Below are 14966 nucleotides of genomic sequence, written 5' to 3' on the forward strand. Positions count from 1 at the left end.
CATATAGTGTATACGTGCACTCAGTTAATCAGTCTGAAACCGTACCGACCCACAGATTTCAAGCTCCATTTGAACTGTCAGCCAAATGTCACCTTAACTCAAACAGGCCCTAGACCCACATAAAATATTATTCTTTTTTATTCTGTTTTTTATTCTGCTTTTACATATCATACACTAAAGTAAGACTCAACAAAATGTTGGGAAGAAGAACAAACAAAATACTTTATAATCAGTACTACTCAATGTTATTATTTAGGTGAAAGATGCGACTTTGCCTCTGACGCACACAGATATTGTACCGAATGTCTGAATGATATTCAGCCCCATGTGCTTAATACTGGAAATCCTCTTTCTGCCCTTACTGAAGATAACAGCGTAAAGATGTATGGACTCATCGTGCGTATTCACATTCATGAAGGGGTGATTACAGATCACATAGCTGTCATCACAGCGCAAACAGCACAGGAACATCCTGTTGCTGACCGAAACCTCCCAGACGAGGAAGCGCGGCACACGGAAGGAACGCAGAGCCTGAATGTCAGATTACAGATCATCCGTGGGCGCGCCTCCCATCATCCCCTGCTGCGCCGCCTCTACTTCTGAGCTCTCCGATGGCGCAAAGCTCAGCACAGAAACGCCGATTTCCTTTTTTCTTCCTGGAACCCAATTCGTGCCGATTTTACGAGGGCTTTCGGATCAATGCTCGGGCTCTCTGCGGAGGGCGACTCGCCGGGGGCCGCGCGGCACAGCACCGGCAGGCCTCTCGCAAATCTCTGTCAACACTCAGCACTCAGGACTGCAGACTGCGAGAGTTATGCCCGCCATTACGTCTTAATCAGACACACATTTATCCGCGGCGTGACGAGGTGCCAAAAACGCAAAGTTAAAAAGAAGAAAAAAAAAAACATAAAGGAGGAGAAATTGATGGGTGAAGAACACTTAAGAGCTACTGTGGGTGAGGACGAAAGGCAAAACCAGTTACTCAGGATGACACAGCGCTCATTAGCCACTCACAGAGAGCGCCGCCCCCGCTGGCCCCGGGCGAGGGGAGCGCCGGGGCTCGTCACTCTCGACCGCACGCCGCTCCACCTGCTGCTCTGCCCCCCCCCCCCAGCCAGCTCAAGTCAGCAGTAAGCTCTGCTGGGACCGTACGGGGCCGCAACTGAACCAGACCGGGACAGCACGGGACCGCAACTGAACCAGACTGGGACCGCAACAGAGGCAGCCTGGGAAAGGGTGGGACCATCCAGGACTGCAACCGAACCATGCTAGGACCTTGCGGGACTGCAACAGAACCAGGCTGGGCAAGCACGTAACCATACAGGACCGCAAAAGTACCAGGCTGGGAAAGCATACGACCACAACAGAACCAGGTGGGGACAACACTGGACTGTACGGGACCACAACAGTACCAGGCTGATGAGATTCAATTGGGGAATAAAAACCGTACCCAAAATCCTAAAGCCATTCTGTGCTAAAGTAGGTGACAGAGTCAACCGCTGTGACATGGACGTCTTGTGCAGAACACACCCTGTCCTTAAATGTGAATGCCAGTTCAAAACGCAAATCTGGCACGTGTATTATCGAAACATGTAAAAGTTCCAACCAGATTTCTCTCAGATTTAGGATAGGCTGAATAAGTCTAGTGTCTTATTTGTGAAGTCTGACACGCGTGAGAACAACAGGACAGCCAGATTCATGTCGGCCAGCTCTGCTCTCCATCACCCTCCTACAGACACACACACACACGTCGGTGCAGCACGTCAGTCACACATCAAAGCTGTTCCACATAACATTTCCAACACATAGTTTCTACATGCGTGTATGTCTTTTCAAAAAACACCAATCAAGTTTAATTTTTTTTTCCAACTTAGGGGGGAAACTGCCAGCCTAATGAACCCTTTTTCCCCTGAACGGCTGAGGGTCAAATTAACCTAGCTCCATTAGTACCTACTAACGAGACGACACAGGTCTGCAGGCCTCTACCCTGAGAGAACTGTGCGGCTTCAGCCACGCTTAAGGCATTTTCTACACTGCGCAGTGTTAAACAAGAGCGTTCAAGTACTCTGAACGCCTCAAAAGTTCAAAGAAGGTTACTGTGCAAACCCCCATCTAAATCTAGACTAAATAAAATGCATTAACAGGGATAAAAATAGCACTCCCAACATGCAGCACTTTGAGCCGTTCCAGGTTTTACAAGAGGCATCTCCACGCAAAGTCAGTGCCACTGTCAGCGGCTACACAGAGGGCCTGGGAAAGGCGGTCCTGTTTCCATCCCCTGCTTTAACAATGGCTTTGAAGGCAACTCTTACTTAATCTCAAAAAAGGATCCATTGTCAGTCACTCCATGACCGAAGCCTCTGCACCAGATTGATCACAGATTCCATCATCCAAGACACACAATGGATTGGAGTTGTGTCAGACTTTCTTCCATTACATTAGCTTTTTTTTATATATAAAACTGCCAGAAGGACTCAGCTACCAAGGCTACATAACTGAGTACAACGTGTATTCGTGTCAGCCTCTATTAAAACTGGAACGGAGTATTCACTAAATTACAATTTCAACCAAATAACTGTGAGGCCTGGAAAATAACAATCCCGGGGAGACAGCAATAATCCAGAAATATATACCATATGGGCACAGTATCTTTTCAAATACTTTGTAAAATATGACTGTAATGCGTTAGACATATGTCTATACTGGAGTATTACATGACTAAACTAGTCCTGCTTCACATAATGCGTTTATGTGGGAACTACATTAAATTTAAGTCACCTGTCTGATTTGTAAGCCCACTGCTGTGGGACCTACATACCCACATAAAACACACATTACTGGTCTGTTTGCACCCTCCCTGAATGCATAAGCCAAGGGTTATGAGCCTGAATCCGGAATAAGACGCTAAACAATTTATTCACGTTAAAAAAATCATAAATGAAGTCCTGCTTCATTGACGACTGAAAAGACAGAGGGCATACACTGCTCTGTTAAGCGCTCGTCATAACAAGCGTAAGACCACAAAGCAGCTGCAGGTATCCCTGTCCATCCATGTCCAAAAAAGCAAGGAAAGGCTGTAACCAAATTAATCAATCAAATTTAATTCTACCTCTGGAGTATATTAGAAAACAAACTCAAACCAAACCACAGACTATATTTAACACGCATCAGATCCTACCTCCTGGTTGTTGCGTGAAGAAAATTAACACACAGCCCCATCAAACCCCACAGGTGTGCCTCCCCGCATGCCGCTTCCACCTGCAGAACTCTTCAGAACCGTGCTCAGTACTGCTCGATCCCCACGCCGTTCAGCCTGCACATGTGCAGCATCAGACGGGTCAGTAAAAAACCCCTCTCTGTGCTACCGCTCTCCTGGAGTGCCTCTCTAAAGCCGTGCAGTTCTACAAATAACACCGCGATTGAGAGCACTCCTCTCGGCATTGTGATGTAAATTCGGCTATGCGCTGTGCAGAACGGCTAAAGCTGTACTGAACTTTTCCATAAAGCGAGAGGTTCTGATTTGTGCGGCTACAGAGGGGTTTCTGGTATGGGGGAGCCGTGTTCATAGCAAGCCAGGCACCCACCTCCAGCCTTGGGTTATTCACCTGTACCAAGCCAAGGAAGCTGCATGAAAGCCTTGGGAAGACAACGGAGACGTCTAATAATCACAGCTAATCCAGCAAAGCAGGCATGACTGGACTCCCACACACCTTTGAATTCAGATGGGTACAACCAAAATGTGGAGACCCCCTACAAAATGAGCACCAGGCAGGCCCTGGGGCATTGCAAATCAGTCATTCAGAGTCCAAAACTCCATCTGTGTGGCCAACTGTGCTAGTTACTTTCCCAAGACCACAAACACTGGTCAACTTTGAGTGATTTACATCAAGCATTCTGTGTCCCATTTATAGAGTGCTGCTTCAGCCACTCGCGCAAACTGTTCGGTTAAGAGGGCACAGCAGTTGTGTCCCGTCCAGGGTTCGAGGACTCTGCCTGCTGCACCACACTCCCGCCTCCCTCCTCCCCCCGGCTCCGAGCGCCAGCGTGCCGCTTTCCCACAGACAGGCTGAGGTGCATTGCCCAATGAGGGCTGCCCCAGCCGCTGTGGGGTTTTTCCCCTGCCCATCCCGACTCTTCACACGGAACACTGCGCCAAAACAGCCACAGACTACAATTACAGAAAAAACACAACTGCCAAGCTTCATCAGCCTTTTTTCATACTAAGTTGAGGCATGCTTTCATGCCAAGTTTTTTTTTTTTTTCCTTAATTGCATTATTTGTTGGGAAACTCACGAGTGTTATGAGTCCTCCGCAAACACAGCACATTTTAAAATTTACCTGCGTTCCTGCAGCATCCAAACCCCACAGAAAAGTGTAGCCCGAAATGCCCAAAAATGCTTTTAAATGTATTTGGGTAAAGATTTATCCTCCGTCTCCAGGACTGAGGAAAAACTATGGTACCGTAAAACAGAAGCCTTTAAAACAAGAAAAATTCAGACCATTTAACAACTTACTGAAAATTGTTACTGTGTAATACCGCACTGTAATTACAAATCACCGTGAAGCCATTAGCTTGTGAAACCGGGGCTGAGGGTTCCAGCCTGTGAGCTGAAATGTGTCTACGGGGTTAGTTTCTGCACTGCAGTCAGCAGAGCGCTGCATCACCAGCCTCGGTCAAAAACATGCCACAATGGAGCGCTTTTTTCGTCCAAACAGCATTACGCCCGGCCTGGAATCCCACGGTACGCTCCGCAGCGCCCCGTTTTAACTGCCGTGTGAATCACGCTCTGCTATTCTGAGAGCCAAGGTGGCGACAGTTGTTTACAGTGCCCATAAGGCCAATGTTGTAACCGCAGGGACATCCCAACAAGTTACTACACAGCGCATTCCTATACGCGCGGCAGAGTAGACATCGCCCTGACTAAAGGGGACATTACAGAGCAATTATGCAGGGACGGCGCAATGAGCGACGCTTTATGAGGGTCGCAGAACGTTTAGCAAAATTACTGGAACTGGCATATTAAGGGGGGAATGATTTGCTTGTGGCATTCAAAGATTTTAAACTAATATCTGACTGTAGTTCTAGTGACCACTGTGCCAGCAGTGAGTTTGTTTCATATACTGCGCTATGCTGCTGTACTCAAATAGGGTAGTTACAGTGGACTGGATGAGCCGCTCTGGACCTTTGCTCATCCTACGATCCCTGGCTGCAGGTTCGGTCGCATTTTTCCCCTAATGCGTCTGGGCCTCACAAACACCCGGAGAGGCTCTGCCCAAGGCTGCCAGTGCTGGGACAAGAACCTCCCTCCCCATCCCTCTCTCTCCCTCTCCCGCCCACAGCACTTAACTGGGAGATTAAAAAACCCCAATGACTCACAAGTGATTCAGCCACTCGCGCTCGCCCGGTTATCGTGTCCCGGCAATCTTGTTTGGCTTTCAGTGGGCTGCCGGTATCGACAGGTCACCACAGTGTCTACAACACATTAACTACTACTACCCCCAAAGCCTCGGAGTGCACCGTGGCACCAGAGCGCGGGACAGGCCCAAATAGAGAGAGGCCCCGAAACAATTTGATCTCCCCGTCCGAAAGAATGCACACTGGTACCTTGTGGAATGTGAAAGTATTCGCTCAACACACACAGGAAAATGCCTCTGCTCAAAGGAATCTACATGGGACCTAAGAGGAAGAGAACCGCTCCAGTAACAAATACAGATTTAAAAAAAAAAAAAAAGAAAAGAAAAAGCTCTGCGGATTTGTTTTTGGAGTTGAAAAGGAGACAGAAGTGAGTGAAAAATGTCTACCATATTAGGTCACTGTTTACTTATCCGTACAAGCCGGCATAAAAACCGCACACAAAACCGCACTGTTTCGCCACAAGGACGAGTTACAAAGCTCGTTCTTATTTGCTTAAAATCATTTCATCCCGCTTTGCAAAATGAAAACATTTTCCCCCCCAAGGTTAAAGGGTCAGAAACACAACCCTCCCCCTTTCTGCCTTCCACGTCGTTAATTGCCAGGGTACCAGACACTATTTTCATTCATCGCACATAAACAATAAAAGTAAAGTGTTTAAAACGGCCCCATAAATACACTGTCTCTCTTACCCTCCCCTCACTCGGAAAGCATAATATCGTTCAATACATAAAAGCCCGCATTCTTTCCAGCCCCTGGGCTCCGTCCAGTTTTTGATATTTTGAACGACTGGCATTCCAGCACTGCAGTGATGGAAGAGCTGAATTGGTTTTAGCCTGCAAGCTCTCTTACTACGAGGCTGTATTCATTGTGCGGCTATCGGCAAAAAAAAAAAAAAAAAAAAAAAAAAAAGAGTGCGTCTGTGTTCCCCTCCCTCTCCGATTTCTGGAGAGGCCTCGGTTATGAATATCTGTCGAGTACCGCATCTGAAATATCGCACAATCAAGGCACTGTGTGCACCGATGGCCATTTGTGACTTCTGTTTACTTAAGGGATGGTCCTTAAATAGGCCCATGCATACCGAATTACACAGCCACGCTGTTGCCCAAGATCTGAAATAACAATAACACAAACATAAGGGTAAGTGAAAAGTGTATTTAAAGCCACTTACAACACGGTTTAACAACACAAGACGAAGTGAATGATACAATGAGAGAAGCCAGAGAAAAACCTTCCAGACAAAAAACAATAGCCTGTATTGAGATGAGTGTCTTCACACATCTTTCATGACTGGTTGGCTTTCAAGCCAGTAGCATTCCTTCCAAAAGAAATGCACCACATATCAATTTGATGTTCAGTGTTAGAATAAGTATCTTCACCCCTTTTTTGTCAGCACACCAGAGAGTAAAGACCAAAAACCCAGAGGGGAAAAGTCTCTGCCACTACTTCTGTGGAGAGAACAAGCATAGCCTATGCAGCGAAATTTTCTCACCAAGGAAGTATGTGGAGAAAAGGGGCAAAGGGAGGTAAATTCACACTATTTGTTGTAATGTGTTTAGTCTTAAGCGACAGACATTTCCTGGTCCTCTGAGCTGCTCAGATCTTCCAAGCCACAGTCTGTCTAGGGTCCAGACAGGAGACCCGCGTCACAACTTAGCCTACTTCGCGCTGAGGCATTACATTAACTGGAGGTGGCAGGATCTGAAACCAAATTTTGTTTCGTGACATGAAGAAAGGGATGTGCTTCAGACACAGCAAAACACTGTCAACTGGTATCTCATCATATTACACAGATTACCAATCCTGTCCTGTATGCCAGTGTATCAAGCCCAGTATGAGGTCATCTTAAGTGAGGTGCTTTGTAAAACCCTTCCGCAACACCCCAGGACATTTAAAATCACAGGTCTTACATGGCACTTCCAATAACAGTGGCTGGTTGTTGGCAATGCCACCACACTTTTCATCACACTGGGTCAACTCACGAGGCCATGAAGATGCCATGAAACTTGTATACACTGGGACCCAACTTACAAAATAGACAAACCGCAACAGAAACATTGTGAATACCCCACTGCGGGAGTGTGTGACTTTCAGCCAAAGCGTGCAATGTGTGCTGCTCCATCTTCATATTCTCTGGGCCTAATCATAATATACACCAGCTTTAACAGAATCGGGCATGAAGGCTGACAGAACTACACTGAGCCAACCCATACCTGACATGAGCTGGACTGGGCTTGGCTGAAAAGATCCAGCCATCTATATGCCTGTGCTGTACTATGTTATGCAAATGTAAACATGCACGTGTAAGCAAGAGATTTAAAAGGTTTTTTCACAGACATCTACAGCTTTCGCTGTGCAAATGAGGCATTGTTTCCCTAAAAAACATAAAAGGGGGAGGGTCTTATGAAACGGTGAGCTACCAGTATGTCTATACTGTGGATGTTAGGAACAGTATTCAACCTATGGAGTGTCTGACAGATAATGTCTGAAATGGCTTTTCTGTGTCAACTGCAAACAGCAACCCAAAAAACACAGTATCCCCAGAAGTAAAAAGACAGCACAAAATGTACATTTGAGTGTCTATGCTGCTGGAGAAAGATGTTGCTATTAGAAGAGGGAATATTACTGACACCATATAACCCTGAACTTGCAATAACCATGGCAACCATGGCCATTACAAAGAAACACTTGTCTCCTGGATTGCTAACATTTCATAACTCATTTATTACATATTGTTAAGCTTTCATCAAGGTTAATAAATCAATTATGGCAAATGTGAGGGATGTCAGATTTAAGGTATCTGTGGAGGCAAAGGTGAAGAGCATCAGTCATAGGTAGCACAGTGGGGTTCCTGCGGTGAGGAGCATGCGTGACTGATCGGTCTTCACGCACTCGACTGCTACTCCACAACGCTGCCTGTCACTTCCCATAATGCACTGCCAGCGGCGCTGACCAGTTCCCCCAATGTTACAAGCTCCACACAGCCAACATGAGCGAAAGTAACAGTAACAAGGGAAAGTGCAGAGGAAACATATAAAACAGAAAACACAGAAATAAACCTGTTCCCAAACCACCTCTTGTACCTACTGCTGCACTTAGCAGAATGCTGCATGTTATGTAATGACTCCTACTAGCCTATTGGCTGTGACACTGGTGATTTGGTACTGTCTCCGCACTTAGCCTATGCTTTTTGCAAAGCGCTCTGGATAAGAGCATCTGTTAAACGGCTAAATGTAAATGTGAATGTCGTGTACATGTAAGTGGAAGTGCCGCAGTGTGACACGGCCGCAACGTTGCAGCTGCACTGCGAGGAACGCCGTGTGCCACCTCTGACGGAGTCAGCCCAGGACTGCCCTCTCGGGGGACCCCTCGCTGACGCACGTTACCATCGCCATTAAACATTTACACCATGCCGAGCCCCCCCCCCCATTGCCCCCCCATCGCCCCCCTGTCTCCTAATCACAGGCATGCAGCATTACGGCTTCCATGGCCAGGCTCTCAAACGCACTCATTTCGCTGCACACAATGGAGAACTGTAAAGCTGAAATTGTGCATTAAAACAAACACGGCCCACGAGAGAAAGCTCTCACTCCACACAGGGCTTTCCCATTGCTTACTATAAAGCGGCCTACTAAAGAGAGCCTCTTAACAGGCGCTGCTGGGGTACCTGATTAAAAATGATCAGACACAGCAGGGCCGAAGGAGGCCTGTTAAGCTCACCACAGGCACGGGTGGGCTCCCAAAGCAGAAAAGACTCTTCCCATTTACAATAACTGCATCCATTCAGCGACGAGCATGGCGTCAGAGACACGTCAGATGCTGTTAACAATTGATTACAAGGACCATAAAGGGAGCGTTGAGTCACTGGGCAAACAGGACACAGCAACGCCAGGCACAAAGCTTCGGAGTTTGGGCTTGAGAAAGGTCGGGCAAGATAGTGAAACGATACAGCGAGAAACGGTTTTATGTTTAATTCATACACCCATAGTTACACTCTACAGTAACAGCAGCTTAACTCTTGCAAGGCCGTGAGTGTATGGAGGGAGCGCCACACATACAGGTACTGGTAATAACTGCAATAGCTCTAACATAACTCTTATTATTAACATAATAATAACTCTTACATTTACATTTAGTCATTTGGCAGACACTTTTATCCAAAGAGACTTACAAGTGAGGCAGAGTACAACACAAACGAAAGCCATACATGGAGTAGAAGTGCTGCGTGACCAAGTTTCAACAGTTGGTCAGACAAGGTACAAGCTAAGCAGGTACAGGGTGGCTATGTCAGCCTGGATCTAGGTGTATCTCAATGTATTTCATTTGCATGAACTATTCATATTTATAGACAGCAAAAAAAAGTCTTGATTCACTACCTTATTGTAACAAACATTACAAATGGAAATTCTAGAAACTACCATATTTTCTGTCTTTCCCCCCTCATAAGATCCTATGCTTTTCCTACAAAATAATAACAATGTGCATCATGACATGTTAAGGGAAATGAAAGGAAAAAGTAAAACAATTCTGCCTGGCAGTTGACTTGTTCCGAAAACCTTAGCTAGCCACACAACAGTGAGCGGGACTCTTAGTGAGGCAGCGATATTAGGACAAGTGGAAACAGAAGCGTTTATCAAGATACAGGCAGCTGGCAAAAGAGGCCGCAAAATCATCAAAAAGGAATGAAGTTGGCGTTTACACTGGGAGATTAAGTCAAGTCAGCTGACGCACACCCACTGGTTTGCCCTCCGGCACATGAGCACAGCTTCAGTAAAAGTACCACCAGCTTGCTACTTCACACCTTTTCTTCAGAACGTGCCAGGGGAGCATCCTGTATATTTGGCAACGCCTTCGGAGAGCGCCGACACACCGCAACTTACATTAGGAACAAGGGTGTCCATCCCACTCGCGCTCGCCTGCCTGCGATTAACTGAAACACAATCATGCGCTCACGCTGACAGCGATAGCTGGTTATCTTGACCAATCAGAGAGCTGTCACAGCCTACTAAAGGGCGATTAGCGTTCACAGATACTGTCTAGTTGGTAGGCGGAGGCACAACCGAGCAATGTGCCATTTGCATGGGAGCACTTCAAAATTCAAATGACAATCTAAGAGTAACAAAACTGGATTGCTAGTACAAGCCATGGGGGAAGTCCGAAGGGAGTGTTCTCTTTTCCTGATGCTACTGATTTACTTGAAAATTTTACTATAAAAAGACCACTTTAGCTCCTATATAGTCGCTTTGAAGAGGCGTTCGATTATGAAGAGTGGCAGAGACGTGTAATTAAAATGTGGCTGATGCTCTTAAATGCATAAATGAAAAATCTACACAAACTGATCTCAGGGTCTCAGGTCCATTAACACTACAGGAAACACTTCAGGTATGTGTTATGTTATTCCGCCAGTGAAGTGTAAAGTGACCCTTTTATACGAAGCTATACAGAATACTGCCCTTTCATATCAACCCAATGTGAACAGGCTGCTATTACCTTTGCATTGTATGCGCCTTGGCTGGTTAGTTACGATTTTGACCATTTTAAGTGACTGACTCCGGGACTCTGGTCTCTGGGATCCTTATAGATGAAGTACAGTCTAATCACAGCTGAGGGGAAAATATTAATTCCCCTGCAATTACCACACTCACTCCTGACACATGACAAGTCATAAGCAAGCAATGGCCGCAGCTTTCCTACGCTGAAAGAATATGACTGAAGTGGTAGCGAGTATCAACACTGAATATCCACAAATCAAGTTCTCTCCACTTAAGAAAATGGAAGTGGTTCCTGAAAGCTCAAAAGAACACCTGAAAAACAAAGCCCTCCTCTGGGCACTGAAAGTGCAATCAGAGGGTGCACAAATGGAAAATATGTATGCATTTCCAGGCTAACAGCAACCTAAACCAAGAATGATCCCATACGAGGCTCAGTGGCAGGTGAATTAAGTACTAACTCACAGACAGGTCTGACTTTGCAAGTTGCCGTTAAGGGAAACACCCTTCCCCTCCCAGCCATCACCTTGAGGTTGCCCAGCACTTGGCCCTTGTGCCAAATGAGTGGACAGGGCGATTAAACAGCAGGCTTCAGTCATGTGCTCCACGGACTGCCCTGTGTACTCAGTACCTTTTCATTCATACTTTAAACTCATTTCCTTGAGACGCCTATTTGGATAGTTTGAGTGTTGGCCAATGACAAATGACCCTATATGGGATTTAAGAATGAGATCCAACATCAAGCTTTTAAGTAACCCCTCCGTCCCACACATACACACACACACACACACACACACACACACTTTAAGTCTTGGCTGGTGGTGGTATGAACTTCATGAACTCTGCGACAAAGACCAAGTCATGTGACCTTAGCATGCGTAATGTGGCCAGTCAAACAGCAAATCATTAGTAGATATTTTACACAAATCTACATCTTTATAAGTTAAGGATGCCTAAACTGTGACCTTGTCGTTTAGTTTCCCACATTTCATTCATTCATTAGTTCACCTGTAATAAATGATTGTCCAATTGGGGCAGGCACAGGTATCACGCTTGTCCTTAATTACACAACAAATAAATACATTTGGGAGGTGTGCGGAAGGCAAACATTGCCGAAACATTTGCCAACTTCCTGCAAGACCACACAGAAGTGCATTTTTAATCTTTTTTTCCCCCAGACGTGATGTGTTCATCTTATAAAAATGCAACTGTTTTAATTCATTTTAAACGAAGGGTTATATTCATTAAATCGTATGTTCATGTGTCTGAATTAGTGGCTGGAGAAACAGGCAAGAATGCCAGAATAGAGGATGTATAAAGACGTAAGGGCGAGAGTTAACCATTATTCTTTTTGACTGACAGCAACTTGGAATTACGTCACTTTCTTTCCCATCTTCCAGATTAAGAAGTCAAAGAAGTCAAATGTTTTACCTAGTTTATCACATGAAGGAAACTGCAAGGATATTTTTCGTGTCATTCGTCAAATGATATCCATTCATACAGGAGAAGCAGAGTATAAAACCACATTTATCAAACTGTAGGGCTATGCGACATAAGATAGCTAGTTGCTAACAGCTAACGAAATTTCACTGTTGCCTTGAAAGGTGAGCCAGCAGGTAAAATATGTTTTAAAAAGTAAAAATACGCCTGCGCCTTTCAATGGTAAAGTTTTCCCCCCAGTGAGTCGGAACCCCATGACAATTAGTAGGCTAGATAACTCGCTAATTTGCAATAAGTGGTACCACTTTTTCAGCTAACGCTGTCTAGATGACGTTAATCATCTTTTAGCTGGCTTGCTAGATGCATCAATTCCAAATCTTGCCACCCCCGCCATTGCCCACAAGTTCATGATTATCCCAAAGAACAGATATATATCCCCTACCCACAAGTCGACCTTCAATACTGATCTAGCATTTCGGTTGTTTCAGCAGACTATGTAAAGCACAAGGTTTTCAGGACTTACCTTATGAGGCTGGCTAGTTAGCTTGCTAGTTCCCCGTTAGATTGATCAAAACACAGATACTAGCAACAAAAGGAGCAATTGGAAATTCCTGAGATATTTTCCTAAAGCGCCCCCCAACTGAGTTTCAACTCCAGGAAACCTTTGAATGAACACCGTCTGCTAAAAATGAATATTCTCCACAACAATCGTGCACGGGTATCTAGCCAAGCAGAATTTATATAAAAATTTATCTAACTAATACTACATATATTTGGCTTTAAAACTATCCATAAACTAACTTTCCCAGTACCAGAACTTTCTCACTTTGTCGAAAAAATTACTAACCAGATAACTAAATATTTTTCACGTGACCAAACAGAGGAACACAAACTAAATCAGTAACCTATCTTGCTAAGTAGTAAACTACCTGTGTAGTTAATTGACTTAGTAACTATGTTTAGTTAAACTATGTGTAGTTAGTCAAATGCCTCGCTAGCTAGCTTGTTGGCCAACTACATAACTAACGTTGGGAGCTGGACCTACTCAAAGCTTTTACAGAAGCTGCGAATTATGTTCAGTTAGCTGACTCTAGCTACATACCAAACAACCTGGGGAAAAGTTGTGTGATGAATTTCACCAAAACAACTAGGCATGATCTGCAAACCAACTTTCACTACCAAGCGGGCGAGCCACAAACAGCACAGTAAATCTGTCATGGATTTAGCTGACTGGCTAACGAGCTAGCGAAAAACATGCATTTGCTATCCCAAAAAATGTGTCCGAATCGCCTCAGTCATTAAGATTTAGTACTTTCCTCCAAGTGAATTCATCTGTGATTACTTACTGGAGAAAAAGTGGCGTAGATCTCGAAGTATGGAAACTGAATTTCTTTGAAACAGAGCGCCCAGGATGCCGTGTTTTCTGTACTATTAAATCCCTTCTCCTGACTCAAAAATGAGCCCGAACCAAAACTCCCGTCTCCTTTCACTCCACCGTCCCCTCTCGGAGCGCCAAAAAAACAATTCCCAAACTTTCCAAGAAGACGACTTTTCCACTCCAAAAGCAGATTTAAAATATTAAATATCTATTAATTATCCTTTGCGCGCCCTAGTCCGTCTGTTGGAGATTAAAATCCGCCTAAATGTTTGTAAACAGTAACCAAACGCGATCAAGTTGTCCCCGCAGTCGCCCTCCCTTGTAAATCGCTCGATCGCACAGCGACTCCAGCTTCGATAGCGCAGGGCCTCGATCTGGAGCTACGCTCAGTCCCTCAACTGCATCCGGGTCGTGGCTTGTTTGAAAAGTTGGGGGTGGGTGGTTGTGTTTTGAGGTACTCCCATGCAATCTTTTTTTCCTGCGTAAAAAAGTGTGATGAAGCGCTGTGAAGCATCGCCCATCTTTTCGAGAGTATTTTCACATGCCGAAAAAGCGAAGTATTACGGAGAATGGGAAGAGAGCGTCTTATGGCAAACAGAAGATCCCAGCAAGTTTCCTAATTTTGGAATCCTTGGGAGAAGCATTACATGCTTCGCTTAAAGGTCCTTGATATGTGGCAATGGATTCATATAAATGTATGGTTTTATACATGTTTATTGCGGTTTTTGTAAATTGGTCAGTCTCGTTTATATACGATCTGATTAACAATAACACGACTGCAAAAAACGATCTCACAACGCATGATCTGGTCCAGTTCGAGAAGGTGCTGGAAAGACGTGGATATACGTCTTTTTTAGTTGGATATATTTGCCTCAGAGTTTACGGCACAATTTGCCCCCATCCTGCTCCGTTGCAATGTCGCCTGACGGGCAGTGGAAAAACCTTCATTCAAAGAGGAGTCATATCCAAGGGCTTCTCCTCTGGCCCCAGCAATGAAAAAAAAGACTACACACTCCCCATTAGCGAGAACATGCGTGTCTGCACAATGCATGTCAGTGTGACACCTTCAAATAGTTCTTAAACGCTAGAATACAAAACATGGTATATTTAATAGTTGGATTGGGATTATGGGACGGGTAATCTATTTGGAATTTCCATTTGTATCTGACCAAGGGGTAAAATAATCTCGGTCAGGTGACAAGAGATGCCCGGCTGGAAAGCGAGGCTATCCAATGGACTTTGCAGT

At 45.1% G+C, this 14966-nt stretch overlaps 1 protein-coding gene across 2 annotated transcripts in view; it reads right to left on the reverse strand.

The window, feature by feature from the left end:
* The window catches only part of LOC118771908 (fibroblast growth factor receptor substrate 2-like), a 36971-nt gene extending 23047 nt beyond the window's left edge, over positions 1 to 13924 (reverse strand). For both annotated transcript variants that reach the window (XM_036520061.1, XM_036520060.1), the window contains exon 1: positions 13689 to 13924. The gene's annotated coding sequence lies outside the window, so the exon portion shown is untranslated. The remainder of the gene's footprint in view (positions 1 to 13688) is intronic.
* Between the last annotated feature and the right edge of the window lie 1042 nt (positions 13925 to 14966).

This window comes from Megalops cyprinoides, chromosome 25 (genome assembly GCF_013368585.1).
Source record: "Megalops cyprinoides isolate fMegCyp1 chromosome 25, fMegCyp1.pri, whole genome shotgun sequence".
NCBI lineage: Eukaryota > Metazoa > Chordata > Actinopteri > Elopiformes > Megalopidae > Megalops > Megalops cyprinoides.